The sequence below is a fragment of the Oncorhynchus gorbuscha genome, linkage group LG10 (genome assembly GCF_021184085.1).
Source record: "Oncorhynchus gorbuscha isolate QuinsamMale2020 ecotype Even-year linkage group LG10, OgorEven_v1.0, whole genome shotgun sequence".
NCBI classification, from domain to species: Eukaryota; Metazoa; Chordata; class Actinopteri; order Salmoniformes; family Salmonidae; genus Oncorhynchus; species Oncorhynchus gorbuscha.
The window spans coordinates 20,506,839-20,514,621 of NC_060182.1; the positions used below are offsets into that span (position 1 = coordinate 20,506,839).

Genomic DNA, 7,783 nt, shown 5'->3' on the forward strand with positions numbered 1-7,783 from the left:
TGATTTCATCATGTCCATTTGGTGATGTTTTTACACTATAGAATCATATTGCAAATGCACGTGCATTTGCAATATGTTTCAATGTGCATTTACCATATGAAATTTGACATGCTCAAAAATGCTAAATTGACTCAAAATTAATTGGTGCTGAAAATCCAATTTTTTCAATGCCTTGCTATGGGGTCCTTGAATGAGCTATCCGTCTCTATGGGCCGAGCCGGTTTCAATGCACCTAGTCTTGTGTTTCTGAGACTTTTCTAAATGTCGCCATTTTCGTAATGGTCAAAATGAATTGAAGTCATTGCAAATGTACGAGGCTATTTCTCGGTCCGAGAACCTTCTAGAGCCACCTAACTCACCACGCACTATCGACCCGAGGTCTAGAACAGGTTTCTAAAGTTTCGGAACTCTAGGTCTGACGGTTCTTTTTTAGCTCGAACAAAGCTAACTATTGGAGGCACTGTCTGTCTCTACAAACCCCAATATGTCCCTCCTTCCAAGTTGTGTGTCTGTGTGATTTAGTTTTCCTTTAAAATTTTATGGGAAAAATGACTGATTTACAGTTCATGGGGGTTGCCTAATCACACATATGAAGTTTTGGACAGATCTGACTTTTTTAACCCCTCGAAACAGCCCCTGAGACACCAATTAAGGCACTTCCGGTTGGCATAGGAAGCTATAAGTCAACACACATCCTCACTGGGGTATGCTTTTACAGAATCCTGAGTTTTAAGTCCTTACGTTAAGAATTGACTGATTTACACAGGGTTGAATGCACTATGTCTATCAAACTGCAGGCAGGTAATGGAAAAACACTTTTAGGGTGATTTTAACCACTTCCGGTTGGTCCAGGAAGCTTAGAATCAACACAAGTAGACCTCATACTGGCCTGATGGACTGTTACCAAAGACAGGTTCATACGGCATTCATAACCCATATAGACTTCAGGTTGAATTTAGGGGTGCAGGCAATGTATTCCTATGGGGAGAGAAGTCAATGCAAACTCTTTGAAGTAAACACCTTCTTTTAACTATTAAGGGTTAATGCCACACGGTCAACGTTAGGCTTGCACGGATCGGAAGGACCTTAGGAACATACCAGAGGTCGAATTGTGCTTCTCACCCTAAAGGTTCTCTCACTGTCACCCAAAAGCAAATGACGTTGTGGGGCAGGCTTAATTTTGGGCCTACTTTTCTAATGGTCGCTGCGCTCAGACCGAGTGAGCTACGGTCAAGCGGGATATCTCGTTGAACTCGGCACGGCCTAGAGATTATGGTAATGCCATTGCCTGCTCTCTGTGCCTTTAAGCACCGCACTTTTTAACTCCATCCTTGCTGTGTGTGCGTGTGAGAGCTTTTCTTTGACATCTGCTGGGAGAAATGACTGATTTACAGTTTAGGAGGGTTACCTGGTCACACATATGAAGTTTTGGAGAGATGTGACTTTTCTAACCCTTCAAAACAGACAGTGTGACCCAATTAAAGGCACTTCCGGTTGGCACAGGAAGCTATAAGTAAATACATGTCTTGATTGACATAAACACTTACAGAATCCTGAGTTTTAAGTCTTTAAGTTAAGAATTGACTGATCTACGATCTACACAGTGTTGAATGCAGTCATTTTCACCTTTGAAGGTTATGTACATCAAAACTCCTTTTGGGTCAATTTAACCACTTCCGGTTGCTCCAGGAAACTTAGAATCGACACAGGTAGACCTCATAGTGGTCTGATGGACTGTCATAGAAGACAGGTTCCTTAGGCATTCATAACCCACATAGGCTTCAGGTTGAATTTAGAGGTGCAGGCAATGTATTCCTATGGGGAGAGAAGTCAATGCAAACTCTTTGATGTAAACACCTTCTTTTAACTGTTAAGGGTTAATGCCACAGGGTCAAGGTTAGGCTTGCACGGATCGGGAGGACTTTAGGAACGTACCTGAGGTCGAATTTTGCTTCTCCCCTAACGGTTCTCTCACTGTTACCCAAAAGCAAATGACATTGAGGGCCAGGCTTCATTTTGGTTCTGCTTTTTTTCAAGGTCACTGCACTCAGAGCGAGCTACGGTCAAGCGGGGCGTCTCGTTGAACTCGGCACAGTCTGGAGACTATGGTGATGCCATTTTTTGTGTTGATTTCAGAATGCCATTTTGGTGATGGTCCCTCTCCGTTTAAACATATTGCTAATGTACAAAAGTCAACTAGCAAGTCAGTGTCCATCAGTCAATTAGATGTCATTCTGACACCAAACTGATACCAATTGACACCAAACCCACTTTTTAGGCTTTGTGTGTCTTTAAGCACCGCACTTTGTCACTCCATCCTTACTGTGTGTGTGTTTCTGTGTGTGTGTGTGTGTGTGTGAGAGAGAGCTTTTCTTTGACGCTGTTGCTCCTGCAGCAGCTACTCTTTCTGGGGTCCATTCTTCCTGATGACCTATGGTCCTTTCTGTTGGGAGAAATGAAATGACTGACTGACTTACAGTTTATGGGGGTTGCCTAATCACACATATGAAGTTTTGAAAAGATCTGACCTTTTTAACCCTTGGAAACTGCCACTGTGACACCATTTAAGGCACTTCCGGTTGGCACAGGAAGCTATAAATAAACCCATGTCATGATTGGGGTACGCCTTTACAGAATCCTGAGTTTTAAGTCTTTACGGTAAGAACTGAGTTATTTACGGAGGGTTTAGTGAGTGTGTGTTATTTCAGAATAATAATAATAATAATAATAATAATAATATATGCCATTTAGCAGACGCTTTTATCCAAAGCGACTTACAGTCATGTGTGCATACATTCTACGTATGGGTGGTCCCGGGGATAGAACCCACTACCCTGGCGTTACAAGCGCCATGCTCTACCAACTGAGCTACACAGGACCCCATCATAGAAAATCACAGAAATCTCGCAGAGCTCCGCAGCACACTTTAAAAAGATTCGTAAGAACACCCTGCAACTGGATCTGTAACCGTTGGGAAAAAAACACCTATCCGTGAACATCACCAAGGTGTCGTTGTACGATTTCTCTTAAATGACGATAGATAAATGGCTGGTTCTTTTTTTATTGACACCGGAGGCTCCTTGACTTTGAAAAAAAAAAATGTAAATGTACGTGAAGTGGAAAAATAATTTCTCTATTTTCATTTTGGACCTTTAATCCCAGATAAATGGCCATAACTCAAAAACCGTTGAGGCCTAGACGCCATCTTGTTCGGGGCCAACTGCCCATTATGCCGCCCCTACGCTCATCGAGTTTCGGCTTCTAAATATTTTCAGTTTTCGAGATAAGGCCCCGTCGTGAATCGTGATGTTTTGTCCAATAGCAATATGATTGCTTATGCCCTCTTGTGGGAATTTCCGGGACAGCGGAAAAATGACCTAAATCTTATTATTTTTGTAAAACGGAAACCGAATGTCCGACAAAGTTCATTTGATGACTTCCTGGTAGGTCCGGCCCTGCCGCTCGGTCCGACGCCGTCCGCGAATTTTACAAACGATTTTGGACGTCTAGTAAGGGACGGTACATTTGCAATATGGACTTTCTCACTAACCATACAGGTACTGCCAAAATCTTCCCTTATGTATGGAAGGGCATCAAGGAATCTTTGTGTTGTCTGTGAATTTATAGCACGACTTTTGATGCTCCTTGGTTGGGGTCTGAGCAGATTATTTGTTGCAATTGCAAACGTAATAAAATGGTGGTCCGATAGTCCAGGATTATGAGGAAAAACATTAAGATCCACAACATTTATTCCATGGGACAAAACTAGGTCCAGAGTATGACTGTGACAGTGAGTAGGTCCAGAGACATGTTGGACAAAACGCGGTCGATGATGGCTCCGAAAGCCTTTTGGAGTGGGTCTGTGGACTTTTCCATGTGAATATTAACCACTTGCTCCTACCTGGCACGCAGGCGTTCCATCTAGAGCTCTGGAAATGCAAATGCACTACGCTAAATGCTAATAGTATTAGTTAAAACTCAAACGTTCATTAAAATACACATGCAGGGTATTGAATTAAAGCTACACTCGTTGTGAATCCAGGCAACGAGTCAGATTTTTAAAATGCTTTTCGGCGAAAGCATGAGAAGCTATTATCTGATAGCATGTAACACCACAAAAGACCCGCAGGGGACGTAAACAAAATAATTAGCATATTCGGCGCTACACAAACCGCACAATAAAATATAAAACATTCATTACCTTTGACCATCTTCTTTGTTGGCACTCCTAGATGTCCCATAATCACTATTGGGTCTTTTTTTCGATTAAATCGGTCCATATATAGCCTAGATATCGTTCTATGTAGACTGTATGATAAACGAAAAAAAAGAGTGTTTCATAACGTAACGTCATTTTTTAAAATTCAAAAAGTCGACGATAAACTTTCACAAAACACTTCGAAATACTTTTGTAATGCAACTTTAGGTATTAGTACACGTTAATAAGCGATACAATTCATCAGGAGGCGATGTAACTTCTATAGGTGTCGTCTGAAAAAAAACATGGCCGAGAGAGCTCGACCAAAACATACGATCAGAGAACGGAGGGAAGGAGTTCCCTTGAACCGGTTAGACCAAGAATCAATTGCGAATCAAATGACAAGACTCTAGACAACGTGTGGTAGCTGTAGGCGCTGAAACCTCGGTCTCATGTAATTCGGTTCACTTTGAACAATTCCTGGAAGTAAGCGCAAGGATATTTATTTCCATTTTCAGTGATCAGGTTTTCCTGCGCTATTCGATGAAACTCACGCTCTGTTAAAGTCACAGCAGTGATTTAACCAGTTTTAGAAACGTCAGAGTGTTTGCTATCCACACATACTAATAATATGCATATACTATATTCCTGGCATGAGTAGCAGGGCGCTGAAATGTTGCGCGATTTTTAACAGAATGTTCGAAAAAGTAGAGGGTCGACTTAACAGGTTAAAGTCACCAAAAATTAGAATATTATCTGCTATGACTACAAGGTCCAATAGGAATTCAGGGAACTCAATGAGGAACGAGGTATATGGCCCAGGAGGCCTGTAAACAGTAGCTATAAAAAGTGATTGAGTAGGCTGCATAGATGTCATGACTAGAAGCTCAAAAGACGAAAAGTCTTTTTTTTTGTAAATTGAAATTTGCTATCGTAAATGTTAGCAACACCTCCGCCTTTGTGGGATGCACGGGGGATATGGTCACTAGTGTAACTAGGAGGTGAGGTCTCATTTAACACAGTAAAATTCATCAGGCTTAAGCCATGTTTCAGTCAGGCCAATCACATCAAGATTATGATCAGTGATTAGTTCATTGACTATAACTGCCTATAACTGACTATAACAAACAGTCTCTCAAAGTGCTTGATAGGAAGCCCAATCACCCTCATTACTGTTACATCCTCAGAAAGCATGAGCTCCTGAGTTGGGAAAATCTTGTGCAATACACCGAAGCATGTCTTGTATTCAAGATCCTAAATGGCCTGGCTCCCCCTCCACTCAGTATTTTTGTTAAACAGAATTGTTACAGTTTCAAAGTATGTATATTTTTGAAACAGAATAAAACAATGCTTGATGCTTAACTATGCTCTTCCCTATTTACATATTTATTACTGTATCGACTCGCACTGTTTTTTTCTCAGACTCTGAAAAACAGACCAGGCAAGAGGATTTACAAATAGCTCACATTGCTAAGAATGTTCTGTGCAGCATGTCCTCATTTTACTTTTGTTTTTAGTTCTCAACCTATAGCTCATATCTCAAAATAGCATCAATCATTCTCAAAAAATGATATAAGACACTTCATGATCTTTCTCATTCACACTCCAGGATATGATACAATATGATCCTCACCCTGTATATTCAACACTATAACCCAGTTAACTGTGGACCAATGGAAGACTGACACCCCAGCCAAGCCTATCGTAAGTCTATGTGCGCCAAATACTCAATCAATCAACCTGACCACAAACAATCAGACAATCAACTTGACCACAACTCCTAGACTACAGTGCGGAACTGTACGGTGTTCATCATCTTCTTCTTATAGTCTTCATCAAACTGTTCGCTCCGGGCCACCGTGAAATTGTTCTTCCAGTCACTAACCTTTCCTGAGGAATGGGAGAGTGGGAGAGAGAGAGAAAGAGAGAGAGTCATGAGCAAAGAAAAGGTGGTGGACATAGAGAGGGGTGGAGGGAAAGACTGACAGAGAGAGAGGTATAGGGGAGAAATGGAGAATTCTACCTTTTTGTATGAATGGAGAGATCTTAAAACGCAAGCAGAATCTGTGTGGATGAGGCAAGGTAGACTAACAAGACATGACTGGTCTGGGCTATGTCTGATCTTATGAAGGCTACTGGACATGCACATGGGTTAATCATACATAGACAACATCGGCCTGAACATGTGAAGACCTTTGACAGGAACATTAGCTAATCAGTGATAGGCACCAGTAGGAGTATGCATGTCACTCCACCAATAGAATCTATGCCTCAATATCTGAGCCAATAAGAGAATGGAAACGAAGTAAGACAACAAGATTCACAAAGTGGAGTGATGATGTTATGTAAGGGTAAAACTGTATAAAAACAATCATTTACATTTACATTTAAGTCATTTAGCAGACGCTCTTATCCAGAGCGACTTACAAAGTGGTGCATTCACCTTATGACATCCAGTGGAACAGTCACTTTACAATAGTGCATCTAAATCTTAAAGGGGGGGGGGTGAGAGGGATTACTTATCCTATCCTAGGTATTCCTTAAAGAGGTGGGGTTTCAGGTGTCTCCGGAAGGTGGTGATTGACGACGCCGCTGTCCTGGCGTCGTGAGGGAGTTTGTTCCACCATTGGGGGGGCCAGAGCAGCGAACAGTTTTGACTGGGCTGAGCGGGAGCTGTACTTCCTCAGAGGTAGGGAGGCGAGCAGGCCAGAGGTGGATGAACGCAGTGCCCTTGTTTTGGTGTAGGGCCTGATCAGAGCCTGGAGGTACTGAGGTGCCGTTCCCCTCACAGCTCCGTAGGCAAGCACCATGGTCTTGTAGCGGATGCGAGCTTCAACTGGAAGCCAGTGGAGAGAACGGAGGAGCGGGGTGACGTGAGAGAACTTGGGAAGGTTGAATACCAGACGGGCTGCGGCGTTCTGGATGAGTTGAAGGGGTTTAATGGCACAGGCAGGGAGCCCAGCCAACAGCGAGTTGCAGTAATCCAGACGGGAGATGACAAGTGCCTGGATTAGGACCTGCGCCGCTTCCTGTGTGAGGCAGGGTCGTACTCTGCGGATGTTGTAGAGCATGAACCTACAGGAACGGGCCACCGCCTTGATGTTGGTTGAGAACGACAGGGTGTTGTCCAGGATCACGCCAAGGTTCTTAGCGCTCTGGGAGGAGGACACAATGGAGTTGTCAACCGTGATGGCGAGATCATGGAACGGGCAGTCCTTCCCCGGGAGGAAGAGCAGCTCCGTCTTGCCGAGGTTCAGCTTGAGGTGGTGATCCGTCATCCACACTGATATGTCTGCCAGACATGCAGAGATGCGATTCGCCACCTGGTCATCAGAAGGGGGAAAGGAGAAGATTAATTGTGTGTCGTCTGCATAGCAATGATAAGAGAGACCATGTGAGGTTATGACAGAGCCAAGTGACTTGGTGTATAGCGAGAATAGGAGAGGGCCTAGAACAGAGCCCTGGGACACCAGTGGTGAGAGCGCGTGGTGAGGAGACAGATTCTCGCCACGCCACCTGGTAGGAGCGACCTGTCAGGTGGGACGCAATCCAAGCGTGGGCCGCGCCGGAGATGCCCAACTCGGA

At 43.5% G+C, this 7,783-nt stretch overlaps 1 long non-coding RNA gene across 1 annotated transcript; it reads right to left on the reverse strand.

Annotated features, from left to right (window-relative positions):
- Positions 1-5,565: 5,565 nt before the first annotated feature.
- LOC124045032 lies at positions 5,566-6,350 on the reverse strand. Its single transcript, XR_006840769.1, has 2 exons — positions 6,222-6,350; positions 5,566-6,088 (listed from the first exon to the last, which is right to left on the reverse strand). It is a non-coding gene; the product is annotated as an uncharacterized LOC124045032 (long non-coding RNA).
- Positions 6,351-7,783: the final 1,433 nt, after the last annotated feature.